Source organism: Marmota flaviventris, chromosome 20, assembly GCF_047511675.1.
Source record: "Marmota flaviventris isolate mMarFla1 chromosome 20, mMarFla1.hap1, whole genome shotgun sequence".
Lineage (NCBI taxonomy): Eukaryota > Metazoa > Chordata > Mammalia > Rodentia > Sciuridae > Marmota > Marmota flaviventris.
The window spans coordinates 15,742,123-15,763,878 of NC_092517.1; the positions used below are offsets into that span (position 1 = coordinate 15,742,123).

At 43.6% G+C, this 21,756-nt stretch overlaps 1 protein-coding gene across 2 annotated transcripts in view; it reads left to right on the forward strand.

Moving 5' to 3' along the window:
* The window catches only part of Hrh1 (histamine receptor H1), a 94,638-nt gene that overhangs the window by 12,999 nt on the left and 59,883 nt on the right, over positions 1 to 21,756 (forward strand). The window contains exon 2 of one of the 2 annotated variants that reach the window (XM_071605915.1): positions 14,612 to 14,678. The exons of the other annotated variant lie outside the window; for it this stretch is intronic. The gene's annotated coding sequence lies outside the window, so the exon portion shown is untranslated. The remainder of the gene's footprint in view (positions 1 to 14,611; positions 14,679 to 21,756) is intronic. 2 annotated transcript variants of the gene reach the window in all.

The window sequence follows — 21,756 nt, forward strand, 5'->3', positions numbered from 1 at the left end:
TGGGACTAAATTGAGTATTGCTTATGAAACCCAAATTGGGAAAGACAGTGCCTGTCCCAGCAGCAGAGGTGGCAGCAAGGTGAAATAGGAGTCAGAGTCTGTTTATGGGTATGGTGAACTTACTGTATGCTGGGGATTGCAGAGGACAGACTGACATGGCTGCTGCCCTTACAGGTGACATGATGGAGAAGACACATGAGTCACGACAATTAAGTGGGATGTGACAGTCTCTGATGGGGCAGCACAGTGCCAAGGGAAGTTTAAAGAGGTTAAGTGACTCACCCAAGGTCACATAGAAAGTAAGTAGCCAAGTTGCGGTTTAAACTGAGATCCTCTGTCGCTTTTCACTGTGCTACAAAACCCCTCAAGGTGTGATGCCAGTTGCCTGAAATATTTTTGGCAGTTGTTCAATGGCAGTGTTAGTTAATCCTCCTGATTCTTCTTGTGGTTTCTTAGATTACATTCATCCTTTCATTTCCTTAAGGTTCCAGGAGCTGAATGTAGACTCTTTCTCCTGAGTTCCAGGCTACATAATAGGAACAAGTCATGAAACTAATCCTTGGGTTTTTGAGGTTGAGTGTTCCCTGATACATAGAGTTTATTTCTCCCTTTCTCTATTAGAGGCAGGTGAAAAAAAAAAAAACAGTCAAGTAGGGAAGAGAAATCAAAGGAACATTTAGCTCTATGGGTTGAAGCACAGCCATTGAATGAGTCACAGGGATTTGGACACCCAAGGTTTGAAGCTGACATTGGGCCAGATTGTCCTATCAGTGCCAAGAACTGTTAAGGGTGACCTTCCTGTGTCACTTCTGAATATGGATCAAAGCCTTCTCTGCCATCTTGGTCCCTAGGAGAAAATCTGCAGAATTGAGCACCTTTCTGATGAATACATTTTTCTGTCTTTGATCCCAGGCCCAGAGCTGTGTGTCTGTCTATGCTCTAAATGGTACTTTGGAGCAGACCTCAATTTCCATGATTATTAGTTTATAAAATAAAACTTTCATAAATCTTATTAGCATCACCAAACACAGGGTAAGGTCACCAGGATATGCACTGAGCATCTACTATGTAGTGGACATTATGTTAAGCTCTTCATGTGTATTGCATCATTTAATCTGGAAATAACTTTGTGAAGTCAAGATGGTTATTATCTGTACCTTTGAGACAAGAAACTGAAAGTTCAGAAACTTGAAATATCTTACCTGAGGTCACACAGCTAAAAAATGGAATGAATTGGGATTAAAGCCAGACCTTACTCCCAACCATGTGCTTTTCTCCACAGATGTTTAGGGGGAGGTGGAGCTTTGAGAGCTGAGGGAGGCAGCCCTGTCCTTCAGAGGAGGAACTTGGCCCCCAAGAAGGAAGGGACTTGCCCAGGGCCACACCTTCTGTTGGTGGCAGAGCTGGCTCTGAAACCAATTCCTCTGATCTCTAAGGCTACCCGTTCTGGTTTCCTTTTGAGGCTTATCAAGTCTTTAAACCAAGGCCACAGGCTCTTTATAGCTGGCTCTTTCATTTGTCTGTCCACACTGGCCAGCCAGCACTTTCCCACACATGGTTCAGGCTTCCTCCCCATCACTGTGTCCTTGCTGCCCACAGACCTTCCCACTTTCTCTGTCAGTGTGAATTCTGTGTTCCTATTGCAGTGCTCACTTAAACTTAGTGATTTGGGGGTTAATATAATTTTTATGATAATAAAATATATATAATAAAACGGGCACATAAAATGGCATATGACTTGTATCTCAATAATGTTGAGAAGGGACAGGTAGAAATGCCCCTCCAGGTCTCCCCTCCCATGATGCCTCTTCCAGGAAGGCTTTCCTACGAGGAGGTTATTAGGATTGCAGAGCTCAGAAGCAGGCCTGGTTTAGACTCTGCTAATGTGGCCTACTGCTGAATATGGGGATGTAAGCAAGACAGAACATAGTGTCACCACTATATTGCCAGGCCCCATGGGGAGCTGGAAGGCCATTTCGAACCAGGCTGCTACTAGAGACCCATTATCCTGTCCCCTCTTCCATAGCAGCCCTCTGCCTTCCTCTCTAATGCAGGACAGTGGAGGTGACTGTCCTCACTGCCCAACTATTCTTCTTCTTCTTGCTCACACCACCTTGCTCTTCCTTCTCCTTATCCATCTTTCGTGCATTCAACAACTTTTTACCGAGCACATTGTTTGCCCCAGCTGTGACTCTAGGTACTTGGGAAATGCGGCAGGAGGAGCAGACAATATTCCAACCCTAGTGGAACCTCATTCTGAGCTGCTGGCTTCTGCTTGCCTGTGACATCTACTGTCTCTGGCTTCTAAAGGTCCATAACATTGGCTGTTCCCTGGCTTCTGCAGGCCCATGGCATCCATAGTCCTTTCTCTCTGCTGGCCCATGATGTCTGTTGTCCTTTGGCTTCTGCTGGTGATGACATCTGTTGTTCATGGTTCTGTGGTCTTGTGAACTTCTGCAGCTTCCTGGGTTTTGATTTCTGCTCCTGGTTCTTGTCAGCCTCTGCTTTCTGTATGTTAAATTTAGCCTTCCATGATGGAATCTATTTCATTCAGCAATTTCTGCTTGGCCTGAAATTTTTCCTGGGTCACCCCACAGATAGCGCACCCATGACTGTCTTTAGCCCATGGCTGGTCCAGGTACCTGTGCTGATGAGTCAGTCTCAGCTTATCAAAAGATCACATTTTATTGGCTCAGGTGATGCCAGAGACTATTCTGAGATACAGGAATGAACAAGAGGGGTAGATCCTGTCTGCCTAGGGCTTACATTCTAACAGAAGAATGTGTGAGAAATGAATTGACAATGACTGTAAAATGCAGTGTTGAAGATTTGTGACAAGCCAGGCGTGGTATGCATTCCTGTAATCCTGGCAACTAGGGAGGTAGAGGGAGGCAGGAGGATCATGAATTCCAGGCCAGCCTTAGCAACTTAGTGAGAACCCTGTCTCAAAAAAAAAAAAAATAAATAATAATAATAATAATAAGCAGATGGTGTGTGTGGGGGGGTCCCTTTACATAGGATGGGAGGAGTTCACATTTGAATCAAGTGACGAACTGAGGTATGCTCCTGAGGGAAGAACATTCTGTGGAGATGGAACAGCAAGACCCTGGGCTAGAAATAGGTTGGAATATTCTAGAAATAGTGAGGAGCCCCGAGTAACTAAACAAAATGTGTAAGGTCTAGTATAAGGGATGGTGTCAGACAGGTCACCAGCCAGGCATGGGAGGCCCATGTATTGACGGCTTTGTCCCCAGCCTGTGGTGCTGTTGGAGGTTGTGGAACCTCAAGAGGTAGGGTCTAGTGAGGGATCTTAGGTTACTGGGGTGTGCCCTTGAAGGGGATAGTAGGACCCTGCCCCTCCCTCCCTCTTTTCTTGACCATTGTGAGGACTTGGCTTTTTCCTGGAGGCCATTGCTGAGGTTTGAGCTTCTAGCAACACAATTGGGTGTGGGGTGAAAAGCACCATCTTGGCTGCTGGGTGGTGGTGGTGAGGGACTCCATAAGAGACTAGTGCTGACCTCCAAGCCTCGGTGGCTATGGCCTGGACCAGAGAGCAGTGAATAGCCCCCAGGTATAGCTTGCAGATGACCTGAGCATAATGGATGTCTCTCTTGTGCACTTCCCTCAAGTCCCCAGGTGGACACAAGCAATGCAGTCCTTCTGCTCCTGCAGTGCTTATCCCAGGTACCATAATGGATTTTTTGATCCTTAAGCAGAAGACAATAATGGTATCTTCCTCCTGGGGTCATTGTGGGCATGACAGGCCCTAGTCTCAGTAGGTGGAAGCTGTTATTGTTTAGGAACACAGGGGATGTGGGTGTTTCAGGATAGAGGAAACACCTCAGTTGGAGTTCTCTCAGTGGATTTGGCTATCCCTGACTCTGTTGTGACCAGCAACCCTGGAAGTGGAGTCTTTTTAGTTGGAAATGGAGAAGCTACTCCTTTACTGTGTTCAACCAGGAGCTGGGGACTTTCTCCCACTTATTTAAGTCCATACAGCCCCTCTGAGCAATGGGAGTGCCCATCTCTGTTTTGCAGCATCTTGGAGGTGAAGGAGTTCACCTCAGGGCCTGCAACAAGTGGCAGAGCAGGCCAATTGGCTGAGCCCCAGCCAAGAGGCAGAATGGTGTAGTGATTCAAGACCTGGGGTTGGGACCCACAGAAATCTGAGTTTGATGTTGGGTCTGCCACTGACTGGCTGAATGACCTGACCGTGTCCCTTCCTCTCTCTGTGTCTTGGTTTTCTTATCTGTAAAATGGGGTAATAATGGGCTCCTTACCTGCTTCAGGTGAGGAGTTAGGAGGAAATGGATGTGAAGTCTTAGGCAGGACCCACATATAGTGGACACTGTGCAGATAAGAGCTCCCCTCTCCTGTCCCCTGGCCTGTGTGTCTGGCTCCTGCATGGCATCCCTGCCAGCATTTTGAAGTAGATGTCTCATTGCCAGACGCTGTCATGGAAACCAAGAGATGGGGGAAATAGGAGGGGCCAGAGTGGGGGTGGGAAGGGGATGTCCTTCCCTTGCTCACCCTCTGGCTCACCTTAGCCAGCTCATTGTAACAAATGATGGCTCAGAAGAACAAAGTGGATATGGGAGGACAAAGTGATAGAGGAGACAAAGGCCAGCTGGGATGAGCTACTACCTTTGACTGTACAATTAGTAAAGAGTACTGAGCACAACCTGCAGGGCCAGGTGCAGCCATATCTCAGGCTCCCTGAGGCCCGGGCAGGCTGGAACAGGGATGTGACTCATGCTGAAAATACTTGTCCATCTACCATTATTTCTGCATCTGTGAGAGGCATTGCAGCCATTTCCCTGTGAAACACTCCTTATCCCATGTCTATCAAGTCAAAGCTGATGATCCTTCCAGCTGCTCCTCTGAATCGATGGCAAAGTGAGTTGTTCACTGTCTTGCAAACAAAAAGAGCTTGTTTGAGATTACCTGGTCCCCGTCATCCAGTGTCTTTCAGTACTAGATCCTTTTTTGACACCGAGTTCTTCGGAGCTGAGTTGGAAACCTGACCTATGGATTAACGACCCTTCTGAATCTCAGTGTTCTTGCCTGTTAAAAGCGTTGATTGCAGGACCTGCCCCATGGATCCAGAGAAGTACGTACAAGTGGTATTGTTATTACTGTCATTTCATACCCTCTAAACTCAGGAGCAAGGAAGGAAGCAGGAAAAAATTCTTAGGATATGCTTTGTTTATAAAATTAAATAATTTCTTTTTGAGATGAAATGAATCTTGCAAATTCTTTCTTCCTTGAAAGTTTCGGATCAGTTTATCAAGTGTTTATTTGTACCTACTATGTGCCAGAGCCCACGCTGGGTGCTGGGGAGATGAGTAACAAAGAATCATCTGACCTTTGAACTTGCAGCCTGGTGGGGGAGGCAGACAGAGAAATACAAAGTCACGTAAGATGTATGTGGTCAAGATGAACACAGGGCTTTGGATGCACAGAAGTTGGAGGGCACTTATCCCAACCTAAGGAACCTGGGAACATTCCCTGGAGGGGGTGGTTTGCCTGGAGAGTTTCAAAGCTGAGTAGAACTGCTCGGTTGAGTAGGTGAGAAGGGCTTTCTAGGCAGAAGGTACCTCCAGGCAGAGCATGGTGGTCTGAAATAGCCTGGTATGTCCAGGAGGCCTTAAGTGTTGGGATTTGCCAGAGCTGAAAGTCAAGGTTAAGGGCAGCGGAACAAGAACAAGCCTAGAGAGGTGATCAGGGTCCTATTGTTAGTGTCCTGTTCAGTGCTAGGATAGCCTACTTCCCAGATTCCTTCTAACCTAGGATCTCTTCATTGCAATGAGTGAAAGATGCTGTGTTTTCAATAAGTGTCTCCCAAAGGCCCATGTATTGAAGGCTTGGTCCCCAGCCTGTGCTGCTCTTGGAGGTTGTGGAAACTTCAAGAGGTAGGGCCTAGTGAGGGGTCTTAGGTCACAGGGGGCGTGCCCCTCCCTCTCTCTCTTCACTCCCATGAAGTGCTCTGTTCTGCTGCATGCTTCTCCACGCACAATGTGCTGTCTCACCACAAGTCCAAAGCACAGGCCCAACAGGTCATGGGCTAAACCTCCAAACTGTGAGGCAAAGAACCTTGTCACTTTGTAAGTTGACTCTCTAGTATTTATTGTACTGGTACATCGAGAGACAGAAGAGGGTGGTCAGAGAGTCTTGGAACTTTCCTCATCAAAGAGTGGCCCCACAGGCACCATTGTGACTCTGGAGCTTGTTAGAAATGCAGAATCTTCAGGCTGGGGTTGTAGCTCAGTGATGGAGCACTTGCCTAGTATGTATGAGGCACTGGGTTCGATCCTCAGCACCATATAAAAACAAACAAACAAACAAATAAATGGTATTGAAAGAAAGAAAGAAATGCAGAATCTCAGGCTCCACCCCAGAATCAGAGTCAGCATTTCGACAAGCTCCCCAGGGAACACCCATGCACATGAAGGGCACAGGACTAGCTAGTACCACACCAAGTTGCCGCCAGCCATCACCTGCTCTGTTTCCAGGCCCTGGCAGAGGCGGACTTTTGCTTTTCAAGCAGCCCAAGACTCCTGTTCAGGACAAGGAAGGGACTTCCCCAGCTCTGCTCTGGAACTGCTTTAAAAGATGTCTAAGTCCCCTTTTTAAGGCCCCCTGCCAGGTGTCCTTGGTCAGTTCATCTCTCTTTTGCCTCACTGGAAGCAGAATCAAGTGAGATTGAAGCACAACTTACTCATTTCATAAGAGGAAACCGTTCCTGACTCGTGTTAAAAACAATCTCTAGAGAAAGTTACTTGGGCAGGTACTTTTCGGCTCCTCCTGTGAGGTGGCTTGTCTCCAAGGACAGGGCACCCAGACCTGTGAGTCAGTTGCTTCACAGTCTTCATTTATTCATTTGTGTATTCTCTTAAAGAGAAAATGATGACACGGTCTCCTCCATCTCCAAGGACATAGAATACCAGGTCAAGTGATTTGCGCTTTTGCTAAGGACAGTAGGGAGCCATGGAAGCATTCTGAGGAGGAGTGACAGGTTGAATATTGCCTTTTGAAAGGGCACTCTGCCAGTAATGAAGTGGGGACAAGAAGGGTCTGCAGACTTTATTGTGGAGGCAGGTGCAGGAGCCCATGTGAGAAAAATGAGGCCTGGGTCCAGGCAGTGGCCCTATTTGGTCACATTGTATCAACTCTTGGGCCAAGCTTTGTCTACTAAGTGGGCCGTGGCTTCAAGGATTCTGAATTCCTAATTGATCTCATCTGCTGGAGGCTTAAGCAGCTGCTGCCTTTGAAGCAGCAACTTACAGCTGACTGAGAATAGAATTTGGAAACCTTTCTGGGCCATATGTGACAGATAAAGGCATCTATTTTGATCCAGACAGATTAGGAGTTACTGGCAGCAATTTCAGCTTGACTTGGGAATCCCTCCTAATGCTCACCCAAGCCCCCCGGGTTATGTGCAGAAGAATCTTCTGAGGGACTCTGGACTCAAGAGTAGAGAACAGGGAGGACTGTGTTAAAGGCTTGGTCTTCAGCTTGCTGTTGGGAGTTGGTGGAACCTTTAAGAGCTGGAGCCTAGTGGGAGGTCTTGAGGTCATTGGAGCCTTGCCCTCTCAAGGGGATTATGGAGCCCCAGTCTCCTCCCCTTTCTCTCTTTTACTTCCCAGCCATGAGATCAGTGTTGTTGCCCTACCGTGCACTTCTCCACCTTGGTATAATGCCTCAGTCCAAAGCACCAAGGCCAATCGATCAGGGACTGAAACTTCCTATATCCAGGAAAGGGTAGTGACTTTTGTTTAGTAGAAACTGACTTTGAAGCTCACCTTACCATTTACCGTGTGCTCTTGGATGATGAACTCACTTTGAGTTGACTTAGTCTTTTTTTCTGTACAGTGGGAATAATGGCAGCATTGATGATGTCAAGTTATTATGAATTCATGAAATATTACATAGCTCATATTTGGCATGTTATAAATAAAGGGTAGTTGTTAAATTATTATTATATTTTAATATTGCTATTATCCATAAAACTTTATTTACAATGTATAAATCATTTATTTTACCTTTAAAGACTCTGAAAGAAGTCCTGCAGTAAAATCTGCTTGATTTTCCTTAATCTGGTATTTCTGAAATCTATTTGATCTTTTGGAGTCACCTTTTTCATATAATAGCCAGGAGATTCTAAGGAATTCATGCTCTGTGAGACTTGCTTTGGGAAATACTGATTTTGTGTCTTGGAAACACCCTAGGAAGCCATTATCTCTGGGTCAGGTTTTAGTCCAAACATGAATCCTTTGATGTAAAGAGTTGTATCTCATTGCAGTTCCTCCTATTTCATCTTCCCCTAAGACAGGCACTCAGAAAGAAAGGCATGAGGTAACCATTCCAGAATCATAGGGCTAGGAGGTAGAAGTGGGCCTTGGGGTTTAGCTTTGCCCTGGAAAAAGGACTCATCCTTCAGTACCCCATTCCTGTGTTCACTTCTCTCAGAAGCTTATACATCTTGCCCAGAGAGCATTAATTGACCATTTCCACACGAGGTAGTAGCCCTGGTGGAAACCACCCATTCAAGACATACCACAGTGGACCATGGCTGCCTGTAACATGACTATCTCCCCGGCTAGACTGTGAACTTTTTCAGTGTAGACATTACATGTCATCTCAGGAACCCCAGCCAGGATTGATAAAGACCAGATTACATTCATCATCCTCTAGGAACTTCTGAGGTCTCAACCTGTGAGAGGAGGAGTGAAGAGCGAGCTCTGGGTCTTCTGAAACAGGAAGACATGGTTTGTCTCAACTCTGCCAGCTCTGCCAGTTCCCATAGCCTTGGTGGTGGTGGGAGTGGGGGGAGGATCAGAGCTTCCCCAGGTTGCCAGTACATGACTCAAGACCTCTCTGAGATCCTGGAGTATAGACACCTAGGGGAAGGAACTAATACATTGTGGGGCTTCTCATCCTGGAAGTAAACCACTTCTATGGCAAAAGGGCAGGGTTGACCACGAAGAAGTGATGATAAGCTCCCCATATCCACTCTAAAGCTCATATGCCATGATCTTTAAAGTCTGGCTTATTTGAGCTAGATGGCAGTTCATGAATGCTTAATCTTGGAAAATGACTTTAGTCTCCAGTGCTCTGGAGGCTGGGGTATGCTTCATGCACAGGAATTTGGCTGAGCTAAAGGGCCCAGAGACCAGAACCAGACCCTGGGAGGCTGCTGTCAATTGGCCTCAGGAGTAAGTGGGAAAGATGGGGAAGTAGTCTAAGCCACTGTGGAAACTGGGGGAGCTACTAGGCAGTAGGCTGCCCCCCATCCCAGAGCAACATTCCACAAAGAGTGGGACCTGATTCAGATCAGACTCCAATATGGAATCATCTTAGTCATGGTTCCTTTGGATCAGGAACCCTTTCTTTTCAGTATCTGGAGAGAAAGGAGGCTGAAGCACACTGGAGCTTGGGATGTGACACAAAGTCCTTGTTAGGTCTTAGAGTCCCAGCTGGGAAGGATTCCTTGGAGAAATAATGATGATGATGATGATGAGGTGATGGTGGTAGTAGTAAGTGGTGATAATAGTGATGATAGCAGCTTCAGTTATTATTGAGCACTTAATTTGTGTTTTCTACAGTTGACCTCATTTAACTCTTGCTGCAACCCTTCAAGGTGGCTATTGAATCTCCATTTTTCAGATGAGGAAGTTAAACATCTGCAAGATTATACAAATTACTCCCAGGTCATTTAGCTAGTAAGCTGTGGAGCTTTGTTTTAAATCTGGGTCTTTTTGGCTTCCAAACTCTGGCTCCTGACCTTGAGGCTACATATACGGTCTGTCATCTCAAGGGAAATGATTTAGATTCCCAGTTTAAGTATATACTGTGCCAGGGTCTGGATCTTTCAGATTTAATGATTTCTTTTATAACAAATCATTTGGAATGCCCTCTTTACCATTCCTAAATAGAGGTCATTGATTCTACTATATCCACAAACAACCTAAAATAGTAGTAATAACAATAAAATACTAACCATGAAGTAGAAGAGAAATAAAAGAAGAACCACTTACAATAAAATAATAATGCATATGTCCTTACATAAGTGCTTGGGCATGCCCACACACAAAACATCCTGAAGAGTCAGAAGCCAGGCAGCCACACCTAGAATCCAGGAAATATATAGCTACAAATCCAAGTTGATACAGGTATGTCAAGATAGCAACTCAGACACTACTGTGATTCCACTCATGGTAAATCTCCAAACAAAACAATGTCTTATCCCCCTGCAATTTGAACAATCAGAGCCATCTTAGAAAATTCAGAGTGGATTGAAACTGTGCAATGAGGTTTTGTGTTTATATGTAAATGGAATTAGGCTTTATTAACTCAGATAACTATGACGTTTTCCCACCCACATGTGGTTCAAGGAACATTTGAAAGGTGGACAGGACAAAAGAAAATTCATCATGTGGAATTTCACTGGCCACAAAATGCCAGTTGTGCCTCCCAAAGTGCTCTTGTAATTTGAAATGTGCCCCCTTCAGATATTTCTAAACACCTCATGAAAAGCATGGAACTCTATCCCATTGCGAACCATTCTATTAGGCTAACGTGCTGGGGTGAGAGGCAGGTCAGTTCCACAGCCAGTTAGAACAGGGGAAGGGGAAGGAGAAATAATGAATATTGAGGATCTACTCTCAGATGGTCCCAAGGTCATGCTGTCATAAATGAAGCCAGAAGTCAAACAGGCTCCAAAGGGAATGCTTTCTACCTTACTTTTTTAAAACTAAGGTTAAAGGGGCTAGGGATGTGGCTCAAGCGGTAGGGCGCTCGCCTGGCATGCGCGCGGCCTGGGTTCGATCCTCAGCGCCACATAACAAAGATGTTGTGTCCGCCAAAAAATAAAAAATAAATATTAAAATTCTCTCTCTCAAAAAAAAAAACAAAAACAAACTAACATTAAAGTTTTTAAGGACTGATGAGATGGGAGTCTGGAAATAGTGTCATACAATGTTCAGAGCATATTAAAAGTCAAGTATAACCCTAGTTCTACTGTTCATCAGCCACATAACTTTTAATTGGCACTTCCCCCATTCTTTTCTGGAACTCCTATGCATCCTTCAACATCCAATTTAAACATTACCTCATTTGTGAATTATCCCAGCTTCTCCAGGATGAGGGAGTGTTTTCCCCCTCTGAGCTTCTATGTTCCTATTCATAAAGCTCACCAGGACACTTGCCACCCTAATCTGTGATTCCTGCTGTCTCCCCCAACTTGATGAGGAGCTTACTAAAGGCAAAGACTTTGTCTGATTTAAGACCCTCAGTCCCTTTTCTCTACCCCCAGTGCCCAACACAAGTGCTGCATCACAGACATTCGTAAATACGGAATGAGTGACTAGTGAAATGAAACCACTTTGCTTGCCAAGTTGCTCACAGAGCAGACCCTTCAAGCTGAATGACTAAACTGAGTAGGTCAGAGTCACCTGGGATTTACTGGCTGTTGATGGCATCTCTTCAAACACAGCAGCTTCTAGATTGAAACAGATAAGAGACAGGAATTGGTGCAGCCCAGCCTCTTTCTGAAGAGGTCTATCCAAAAGTGGTCACTCAGTGGAGCTTTTTCCAAACACACCTGCAACCTGCAACCATTCCTGCTGCCTTGTATACCCTACCCAGAGCTTTCAGCAGCAGAGAAAGGGGACTGGCATTTTGATCCATGCAGCAAAGGGAGGGTATGCTGCTTGCCTATTGTCATCCTTTAGCACTCATGCTCTCCCTCATGCACACTTTGTACCTCTTCTGCCCCCTTGGGGCTCAGGTTCATGTCCCTCTGCAGCCCCTGGCTACTTGGCACAATCCTCCTTTTCTTCTGATTCCAGCTTATCATCCCCACCCCTGTGATTCATTCATTAGAAATTCTTCCCAAACCTTGTCTGTGGATGCATCCCCCTTGAAGAAGGTGGAGACATCATGGTCATTGGGGGGACAAACTGGTTTCAGATCCCAAGTCCCTTAGTTCCTATTTGGGTTCCATCAATGTTAGTTAGTGTTCCATACAGATCTCCTGGGTCTCTTTATAGTTCTGTTCAACTGTCCCTGAACCTGGCCATGCATGCACCTTCCATGGTTATGCTACAGAACTATTTTGTCCACAGCAAAGATGTCTAAAAATGCCCAAGAATCCAGGGCTTCCACCCATAAAGGCTGTGTGCTCGACCAGTGGCTGTTGGGTGCAGAAGTAGGAAAGCCCATCTCCCTGGTCTTGGTTAAGCCAATTCTTGGCTGTGACTTACACTTCCGAGCTGCCCAGTAGGATAAGACAGAACTTTGCCCACACTCAACCGCAGTCTGCTTTTCCTGAAAAGCATTTAAAAACACCTGGTGCCTGGGAATCCTTGTCCCTGGGTCTACTTCTGAAGAACCTAATTAAGACAGAGACTTGGACAGCATGCTTCATATCTCTGAGCTTCAATTTTCCCATCTGTGACTTTGGGTGAGTAATGCATGCTGCTTAGAGTTGTTGGCAGGTTTAAATAGTATGTATGTAAAGTGCTCGGTATGTAGTGGGCCCACAGTTCCTTTCCATGATTTATCCTTTCAGAGAATCACCCAGAAGGGCATCAGCCTGGAACTTGGCAATCCTGGCTTCTATTCTGAGCTTACTGCTTGTTTTTGAATTGGGAGATCTGTCCATTTTCAAGGTGAAGTCTCTTTGCCTCTCTAGGCCCACATTTCCTTTTAAACAGCTTTATTAAGATATAATTTACATATTATACTATTCCCCATTTAAAGGATATAATCATTGGTTTTTAGTATGTTCCCAGAGATGTTCAACTATTGCCACAATCTAATTTTAGAACATTTTCACTGTCCTCCAAAGAGCCTTTACCCATCATAGACACCTTCCATTTCTCATACCACTCCCACCCCACAGCCCATGGCAGCCACCAGTCTCCTTTCTGTGTCTGTAGATTTGCCTTTTCTAAATATTTCATATAAATGAAATCACACACCATGTGGTGTTTGAGACTGGATTTGATCACTTAGCATGATGTTTTTAAGGTTCATCCACATTGTGGCATGCAAAGCTCCTTGACTCCTTTCTATGGCTAAATAATATTCAACTGTGTTGTATGAAGATTCCTTAGAAAACTTGGAATGGAACCACCATTTGACATAACTATCCCACTCCTTGGTCTATACCCAAAGGACTTAAAATTAGCATACTATAGTAACTCAGTCACATCAATGTTTATTGCAGCTCAATTCACAATAGCTAAACTGTGGAACCAACCTACATGCCCTTCAGTAGATGAATGGATAAAGAAACTGTGGTATATACGTACAATGAAATATTACTCAGCATTAAAAGAGAATAAGATTATGGCATTTTCAGGTAAATGGATGGAGTTGGAGAATATCATGCTAAGCAAAGTAATCTAATCCCCCAAAATCAAAGGCCAAATGTTCTCTCTGATAAGTGGATGCTGATCCATAATGAGGGGAGGGCCATGGGGAAAATGGAGGAACTTTGATTGGGCAAAGGGGAGGGAGAGGAGGGGAGGGGGTATGGGGTCAGGAAAGATGGTGGAATGAGATGGACATTATTACCCTAGGTACATGTATGACTGCACATATGGTGCGATACTTCATTGTGTACAACCAGAGAAATGAAAAGTTATGCTGCAGTTGTGGACAATGAATCAAAGTGCATTCTGCTTTTGTATATACCTAATTCAAATAAATAAATTAAAAAAATAAAATGTCAGAAAAAATATTGTACCAAAACAATATTCCACTGTGTGGATATATCACATTGTGTTTATCCATCAACTGATGGATATTTGGTCTGTTTCCTCTTTTGGGCTATTCTGAATAATGCTGTGAGTGAGTTTTTGTGTGAACTTATGGTTTTCCTATTCTCAGGAGTGGAATTTCTTGATTATATGATTAAGTATATGTTTAACTTTCTGTGGAATTGCTTGTTTTCCAAGATGACTATACCATTTTACAGTCCTATTGTTAAGGCGAGATTGCAATAAATCACAGAGTAGATCTTAAAGCAGGAGACAGAAACTTTATTCAACAGCTGGCAGTCCAGATCCACCAGCTGGTGGGCCAAGGGGTAGGCTGCACATCTGCACCTTTCGACCCCCTCTCGGGGTTTGAGTACACCCTTTATAGTCCAAAACCATATTAAAGCATAAGTAGCTATTGCTATGGTTCAAAACCATCAACAGATGTCATGAGATCTAAAATCATAAGCAGAAAAGGGAGTGGCCAAAATGTCCCTAGTTGAGTACAAGTTAAAGAATGGTTACTAACATCTAGACAGTCAGTCTCTGACAGGATACTTTGTCCAAGAAAAATGGGAACCAAAGAGAGAACACTAGTTTATCATATAAGAATTGCCATTTTGTGTTGCCAAATGTGCTATGCTAAGCAGCTGTTGATGAGTACAGAAGCAGGGCTTTCTATGGGAGAAGCATTTCTTACAGGATGTGGATTCTTGGGGCAAAATGGAGTCTGTTTGATCATTGCCCATATAGCCTGGCCCATAACACTACTAGTAATATATGGAAAGTTCCAGTTTTCCCACATACCTGCTTAACTGTCTTTTTGAATTTATCTTCCCAATTAGGCATCAAGTTCTCTCTTGTGGTTTTGATTTGCATTGATGGCTAATGATCTGGAGCATCTTTTCATGGGTATGTTGATTGTTTCTACATCTTCTCTGGAGAAATGCCCATTCAGATTTTTTGCTCATTCTTTGATTAGGCCATTAGTCCATTGACTGTTCCTGTGTAAAAGCTCTTTATATTTTCTATAGTATGAGGCTAATGGAATTGGCTGTGTTCCCCAGATTAAAGACAAAGTTTGTAAGGGGCCTTGTAGGCACCAGGGAGCCAATAGTTGTTATCATTAATAGAACACTCTTTTTATTTGTTGATTTTTAGGGTGGATAAGGCTGCAGCTGTCATCCAGTCTGAACCTTCCCTGTCTGCCCATTTCATGGATGAAGTAATTCATTCTAGGGAGGAAAGCTACTTCTTATTCTAGCTTTCAGAAACGGCTTAAAGCAGATCTGGAATCAGCCAGCCACGTGCCCTTGGGCAGGACACATCCCCTCCTTGCACCTCAGTGTATCCATCTGTAAAGTGGAGGTGGGGGACACAGATAACCTGCACAGAGCATCATATATGTGGCAAGTGGTGACTGGAATGTTTTTATGTGCACGTCCTGTCCAGTCCACCCAGCCACCCCATGTCCTGGGCATTCCTACCATCCCATTTCACACATGTGGAAACTGATGCAGAGAGTCGAAGTCCCTCACCTGACAGCTTGTGTCTAGGATGTGACAGAATCAGGATCAAACCCAGGATTTTCATTCCGGATGCCTGTCATCTCTTTTATTGCCACATCCTGTCTCTTGGGACACCCCAGGAAAACACTTATTCCTTTTTTCAATTTTTTTTTTTTGTAATTTTCTGATACTTATTGTTCTTCTACCAGAAAATTTGTAATAAGCACAGAGGAAACCTGGGAAAAGTGGAAAACACACTCCCACCCCAGCCATCTGTGATAAGTTTTATTGTCTCCCAGATCTGTTTGGAAAGTTCTAATGAGATCTGTGCTGTGCCAGTCCTGCCTTTCTAAAATGGTGGTCTGGAGCACTTGGGAGTCTAGCCATCTCCAGGGTAAAACCCAGCTAGGTAGTGCTGAACTTTGGGGGACAAAGATCTCTGGGACCTATCTTTCTAGAAGTCAGGCACATCTGGTTTTTCAGCAGGTGGGACTTTGGGAGCATTGGGGTATCTCTTTGGGAATGGAGTCTGTCTCAGATTCTAAAGCAGTTCTTAGCCTCCAGCAGTGGTTTTGCCTCCAGGTAACATTTGACACTGCTTAGAAGTATTTTGAGTTATCACAACTTGCAAGAGAACTTTGCTCCTGGCATGTAGTGAATAGAGGACAAGGATACTGTTCAACGTTCTGCAATGTACAGGGCATTCTTCAAAACAAAGAATCATCCTAACGCAAAGTATTGACAGAGTTGGGGACAGGAACCTTGTGCTGGACCAACACAAAGTTGGTCCTGCTTTCTTGTAGACCCTGCTGGGGCAGTGGCATATAGTACATGAATGTATGGGGGTGAATCTCACAGCTAACGAAGACCTCCTTACTTGATTTGTGGGCATCCTTTTGTACTCCTGCTCCCCTTTTTGTGTTTTGGGATGAAGCCACACAGGGGGAAAGTGATGCTATCCCATTCCCAAGGCAGGTTCTTGCTGCTCAGAGAGGCAGGTGATGGCTTGTGGTATTTTGCAGATGGGGCCTCTGAAGGGCTGACACTGGGTGTCATTCATTGCTGTATCTGCAGTGACTGGCACAGTCAGTGAATTGAGCTGCTTCTACCGTCCACATCTAACTCATATAGTAACATAATGCTAGCAAAATACTTTTATAAAACAGACATATAAGAACTTGGTCAGTCTTCAAAAACCTATGAGATATTTTTATTATCTCCATTTTACAGATGAAGAAACTTGAGACATAAGGAGGTAAAAATCCCACAGCCCAGATGTAGTAAAGGCAGACTCTGAACACAGGCATTCTAGCTTTCTGCCCTTAACCACTGAATGTCCCTCCCTTTCTTAAAATGGCCAGCAGGATACATTCTGTACTGCCTCATGAGCCCAGATTTCCCAGGTAGGTATGAGAAGTTCACAGAGCTCCACAGTGCCAGGCATTACAGTAAGAGTGGGGGGAACTTTCCTGATATGCCCAGATAATGGTTTTCAAGCAGTGGGGAGAAAATTAGACTAAATACAATAGACTAAGTGGGCATGAAGTTTATCCCTGAGACTTTAGCATTGTTTTTCCATTGTAATTAATTAATAAAAACTTAGGGTTTTTATTAAAATGAACATGCTTGCTAAAGAATAAAGCAAAACTTGCCAATGCCTCTGAATACATATCCTCAAAAAACTTAGGGAATCATGAAATGTATTCTAATGCCTGGATTCCACTGCTGCAAATTTGGATTCAGAAGGTCTGGGCCAAGGAATGGTATTTCAAATAATTTTTCTTGAAAATTCTAAAGTATAAACAAAGAGGGCAAGAGCCTAAAGCACAGCATCAGGGCTCAGGAATTCAGTGGAGAAATAAATTGTTCATCATTGATAACAAAAGCATTAAAAAAGTGTGCTTTACAAAGTCACCTTCCCTGGGAATCCCTCTCTCATCCATCTATCCATCATTCTTTCTTTATTTTCTCCTCCCTCCCTCTCCCTCCCTCCCTTCCCTCCCCTTTCCATATGGTGCTAGGAATTAAGCCCAGCACCATATATTAGGCAAATTCTCTACCATGGAGCTAAATCTCCAGTCCTTTTTTTTTTTTTTTTTTTTCCTATTTTTGTGACAGAGTCTCACTGAATTCAGTCCAGCCTTAAATTTGCAATTCTCATGCCTCAACCTCCAAGTAGCTGGGATTACAAGCGTGGGCTACCACAATGGCCTCCCTATTCCTTCAAAGGAATCCATTGCTTCTTTCCTGACCTCCCTGTTTTGTGGATATGACATTATAGGGCAAGTTTTTGATTATGGGTGCTTTGGAGCAAAAATTTTGTCTTATCTGTCTCTGTACACCTAGCACCTACCCCAGTGTCAACCCTGAAGCCAGTGCTCTGTGAGTGCTTATTTAACAAATAGATGAGTACATAGTCCTCTTCGGCCTTCACCCAGTGTGCTTTGTGGTCTGGGCTTTAGACCAAAAAGATCTGAGTTTGGACTCTGACACTTTCTGTCATCTTGACTTTGGGACCCTCAAATGGCCCTTCTAAGTCTTAACTGGCCCATCTGGAGAATTGGGATGAAACAATTTCTCCCTCTTGGTGGAGCTCAATGACACAGACAAATCATGGCAATGACATTTTACAAACCTTAAGGTATCTTGTTGAAATGTATGTGGAGGGGGGATTGTGATTCCTATTCTAGAACATTGGCACTCTCAGAGATATTGTTTACGCAACTTCTGGGCTCTGTGCCTGGCTTCCTATGGGCTTCTGGCACTTGGGGAGGGCAGATGGAAGTATCAAATATGGATGTGTAATTCTTCCAGGGGTCAGCATCCCTGGGTTTGTTTAGAGTTCTGTGGAAGGCCCCACTTCTGACCACTTCCAGCCTCCCTTGCAGATTTCCCCCTCTGCATAAGTTCACTGCTCCTCTTACCCACCTTGCAGGACCCTTGAGGGTTCCTTGGCCCCTCCCAACCAAGACCAGGCCCCCTATTAAGTCCTTTTCCACCAAGTCTGAGCTCTGAGCCTCAGACTTAGAACCTAAACGGTTCCACCCTTTCCTCTTCCTGGGTACCTGCCTGTGGGAATTGTATATACTTGGGGTGTGAACTGCCAGAACGTTAGATTTATTGAACTGCTGTTAAAAAGCTGTACAGCCTGTTTCCTGCCATATTGTAACCGAAGAAATGGCCATTATTTGCCTCAGCACCAGGGAAACTGACACTGGCAAAATGATACAGCCCTAAGTCATAACAATTGCCACTTTTACCAGTATCCAGTGTCAAAATATAGAACCCTTACAACATATTGTAAGTATTGCTATTATTATCATCATTTTGTAGATGGGAAAACTGAGGCCCCTAGAAAAGATCTAAGTTAGCTGAGGCTAAACCACTTCACTCTGGAGAAAGCTGGAGTCTATCTCAAACTGGCTAGTGCCACTGTCTCTGAGAGAATGAAGGGAAAGGAAGAGCCAAGGTTTCCCTGTGCTGCAGAATCAGGGACCTCTCTGATTTCTATGCCAGGGGTAAGAGATGATTACCACAGAGTTTTAAGTGATAAAGGTCCACAGAATGGCAGACCTGGGTTCTAGTCTCACCTGAGCACATGCTTGTTTTGAGTTAATCCACAGGGTACTCACTAAGTACCTCTGTATTAGATAGGCAGGCAAACAGGTGGAATAGGAGAGAGTTCAAAAGAAGACTTACATAGAACTTGAAATTTAGTGTGTATGAAGGGCACATTAGAAATTACTGGAGAAGAGGTACTCAATACACAGACTTTGAACAATTGGAGAATCTCTTTGAAAATATTAAGTTAGGTCACATGTTACTCCTTTCACCAGAATTAATTCTAAATTAGTCAGAAATTTTTATAAAAAAAGATAAATGCAATTACTAGAAGATGTGATATTTTCAAAATAATCTCAGAGAGAAGTCCTTTCTAAGTGTAATGTACAATCCAAAATACACCGAAATTTTTGATAAATTTTAGTGTTTAAAAAGTTGTTTAAATGTCTTTGTCACATGTTACAGTCAAAAGACAAATGAGTCACCTGGATAAAATGGTCATATATCACAGACAGGAGATAATTTTCTTAATATATAAAGAATGCCTACCAACCAATAAAAAAGAACATTCCCCTAGAAAAACACAGTTAAAGAAGTTGAACAGAAAAGGAAGTTAAAACGGCATTTATATATCTACAGCAATGCTCAATTTCTCTCATTATAAGAATTGCAAGTTAAACTACAATGAAATACCATATTAACCTATCAGACTGACAGATTTTAAAAGTTACTTAAAGCATTTTGATACTTAGATTTTGCATAAATGTCAGTGTTACAAAAATAGTACAGCCCCTCTCTATGGATCTTACAATATTTTAAATGCACAAAATCTTTGACTCAACCATTTTTACTTCTAGAAGTCCATCTTTCAAATAAACTTGTGTGTGTGAAGTAATGATTGTATATGGAGAGTCCAAAGCAACAGAAAGCTTGAAGACAACTATAAATATCCCCCCACAGGGTACTCACTAAGTAAATATTCCTGTATCCATATATGCTTCACTTTACAACTGTGAAAAAAATGAAGCCAACTCACATGCCTTTCAAGGCCCATTTGTTTAAAAGGAAGGAAGGTGGAGGGGAAGAGAAAGAGAAGGAGTAAGGAAGGAGCATAGGAAAAAAGTACACGAGGAGCAAAGAGCTTATTTATGTACATGCATGTACTTAGGTGTGCATGCTCTGGCCCTGGAAGAACACATGGGACACTAGTCACTGGCTTCTGGTAATGAGAGCTAAGTGTTTGGGGGATAAAGTTGACTTTCACTCTATTTCTTTAGTGTCATTTCCTTCAAACGCTGTGCATTTACCATATATTGAAGAAAATACATAAAGGAACAAAACAACACAAGACACCTGGCACACAGAAGGTGCTTAATATTACCAGTTCACATACCCTTCACTGAACCTCAGTTTCCCCTTTTGCAAAATTGGGATGCTGAATTCCAACCCTGTCTCCCTCTGTGGGCCATTGTGAGGATCAAGGGCATGGTCAAAAGAAAATATGCTTTGAAAGGTGCTCTTGCTTTACCTGCATAGAGCACCAGCAGCAATAATATCCAGTGTCTATAACAATAGCCAATGTCATGAGTATTGGAGTTTTGTGTGGGTGTCCTGCAGGCTCAGCCTGCTCACCCTAGTGACTGAAAGTGTCCTTTGTTATTTGCAAAATGGCCCCTTCCCTGGGCTAATGTTGGGAGTTTCCTGACCCAGCAGGTCTGGAAGACTTCCTACGTGTTCTAGCAGGGGCTCCTCAACTTCTCTCTTCCTCAGTCCCCTAGAGGCCCCTCATGATTATGCACTTGGAGTCGGGCATGGGCACCTGCCTGTAATCCCAGCAACTCAGGAGTTAAGACAGGAGGGTCACAAGTTCAAGTCCAGCCTTAGCAATTTAGTGAGGCCTTAAGTAACTTAGCAAGACCCTTTCTAAAAATAAACAATAAAAAGATTTGGGGATGTAGCTCAGTGGTAAAACACTCCTGGGTTCTATTTCCAGTACCAAAATCAAACAAAAGAAAACAATGTCATCCTAATTTTAGAAGGAATTTATGTTAACAGGTGTTATTTATATGTTATATATACATATATCTGCACACAAATCCATACACACATATGTGTATATGTTCTTTCTTTTCTTTTTTCTTTTTTGGTACTGAGGATTAAACCCTGGGACACCTTTCCACTGAGCTTCATCCCAGCCCTTTTTAATTTTTATTTTGAGACAGTCTTGCTGAGTTGCTGAGGTTGGTTTCAAACTTGCAATCCTCTTACCTCAGTCTCCCAAGTTGCTGGAGTTACAGGTATATGCCACTGTACCTGGCTTACAATAAAAAAATCCATGTTTTTTAGACATTTGATCATATTTTTTAAAAATTATCAGATCACATAGAATGTACAACTTTATAATCTGGTGAAGTCTTATCATGGACTATCACTAGGACTTGCAAACAGGGGTCTGTGGACTAACACCATTTGACAGACGAATTTGATTTGCTAGGTCAGTTCAAATTTCACAGAAAATTTTGTATTTCCTGCTTGCCTTGGGAAAATTCAAGAGATTTGCTAACAGGGCGCCCTTGTTTCCCCTTGGCACACTTGGCAGGAGCAGAGAGGCAGCTGCCCTGTTTGGTTTCCATAGTACTCCCGGTTCACCCTTTTACCACCATCCTTCTTGTTGATACGTGGCCAGCTGACATAAACAGTGCAGGATGAGCATTGCTAATCCAGAAATCCAAAATACTGCAAAATCCAAAACTTTCTGATCCCCAGCATGATGCCATACATGAAAAATTTTACACGTGTTCTCATGTGCCAGGTCACACTAAAAAATGCAGGCACACTAAAAGTATTGCATAAAATTTCCTTCAGGTTATATGTATAGGGAGATAAAATATAAATGAATTTCATGTTGGGACTTGGGTCCC